This window comes from Triticum aestivum, chromosome 2D (assembly GCF_018294505.1).
Source record: "Triticum aestivum cultivar Chinese Spring chromosome 2D, IWGSC CS RefSeq v2.1, whole genome shotgun sequence".
NCBI lineage: Eukaryota > Viridiplantae > Streptophyta > Magnoliopsida > Poales > Poaceae > Triticum > Triticum aestivum.
Window position 1 is genome coordinate 383,872,996 of NC_057799.1, and position 2,150 is coordinate 383,875,145.

Genomic DNA, 2,150 nt, shown 5'->3' on the forward strand with positions numbered 1-2,150 from the left:
AAGGGGTGCCTTGCCCCCCAAGGCAAGGGGGAACTCCCCCTAGGGTTCCCAAACCTAGGCGCATGGGGGGAGGCCCAAGGGGGGCGCCCCAGCCCACTAGGGGCTGGTTCCCTTCCACTTTCATCCCACGGGGCCCTCCGGGACAGGTGGCCCCACCCGGTGGACCCCCGGGACCCTTCCGGTGGTCCCGGTACAATACCGATAACCCCCGAAACTTTCCTGGTGGCTGAAACTGGACTTCCTATATATAATTCTTCACCTCCGAACCATTCCGGAACCTCTCGTGACGTCCGGGATCTCATCCGGGACTCCGAACAACTTTCGGGTTTCCGCATACATATATCTCTACAACCCTGGCGTCACCGGACCTTAAGTGTGTAGACCCTACGGGTTCGGGAAACATGCAGACATGACCGAGACGCCTCTCCGGTCAATAACCAACAGCGGGATCTGGATACCCATGTTGGCTCCCACATGTTCCACGATGATCTCATCGGATGAACCACGGTCTCGAGGATTCAATCAATCCCGTATACAATTCCCTTTGTCAATCGGTATGTTACTTGCCCGAGATTCGATCGTCGGTATCCCAATACCTTGTTCAATCTCATTACCGGCAAGTCTCTTTACTCGTACCGCAATGCATGATCCCGTGACTAACGCCTTAGTCACATTGAGCTCATTATGATGATGCATTACCGAGTGGGCCCAGAGATACCTCTCCGTCATACGGAGTGACAAATCCCAGTCTCGATCCGTGCCAACCCAACAGACACTTTTGAAGATACCCGTAGTGCACCTTTATAGTCACCCAGTTACGTTGTGACGTTTGGCACACCCAAAGCACTCCTACGGTATCCGGGAGTTGCACGATCTCATGGTCTAAGGAAAAGATACTTGACATTGGAAAAGCTCTAGCAAACGAAACTACACGATCTTTTATGCTATGCTTAGGATTGGGTCTTGTCCATCACATCATTCTCCTAATGATGTGATCCCGTTATCAATGACATCCAATGTCCATAGTCAGGAAACCATGACTATCTGTTGATCAACGAGCTAGTCAACTAGAGGCTTACTAGGGACAGGTTGTGGTCTATGTATTCACACATGTATCACGATTTCCGGACAATACAATTATAGCATGAATAATAGAAAATTACCATGAACAAAGAAATATAATAATAACCATTTATTATTGCCTCTAGGGCATATTTCCAACAGCTAAACACGTGACACAATGTTTCTTCATAACGGACCCGATCAATCCCAGCCGTATTGTCATGAGGAGAAGCAAAAGGAGCATCGTCGGAATGGATGGAGTCGCCAACAAGGAAGACTACGACCAGTACGGTGATCCGATGAGGGAAGATGATGCTGATGACGATGAAACATACGTTAAAAGAAGAATGAAGACTACATTACCTACGAAAGATCGTAATCCTTGTAGAAGGACAGTCACGACCATGGGCTCAATTATTCAACAACGAACAAAAGAGGGAAGAAGATCACTCTGAAGCGTCATCGTCGCCCAAGCTGACAAACTAATCCACAAATTTTGTGTGTGTCTATTTTGTAAACCGTCGTTAGCGGTCAAATGATGTAATATATATTATACTAATTATTATATGGAGGGTAACAATGGTATTGCTCCAACGACAGACCAAATTAAACCCTAGCTAGCTAGAGCTATATACACACATGCTATACAAACTTGTACAAATGCAAATGAAAGATAAGAAAAAGAAAAAGAAAGGAAGTTTTGCAAAATGAAATGAAAGAAAAAGAAAACGGAACTAATAAGTTGTGGAAAATGAAATGAAAGAAAAAAAGGAAGGAAGTTTGTGGAATATGAAAGAATAAGAAAAAGAAAAAGAAAAAGAAAAAAGTAGTAGTAGAAAAAGAAAAAAGTAGCAGTAGCGCGGTTTGTGCTAGGCAGCGCTATAGCTAAGTTAGCTATAGCGCATTTTTCTGCGCCGCGCTATAGCTAACTTAGCTATAGCGCGTTTTGCCATGCCGCGTTGTAGCTAAGTTGCCTACACAGCACGCTCCCTTTTCTCTCTCTCACTCTCGCTCGATCCCCTTCTCTGAGCTCTCCCACGCCACCGCCAACGCCCGCACCCGCCCACGCCGCCGACGCCCCGCACGCG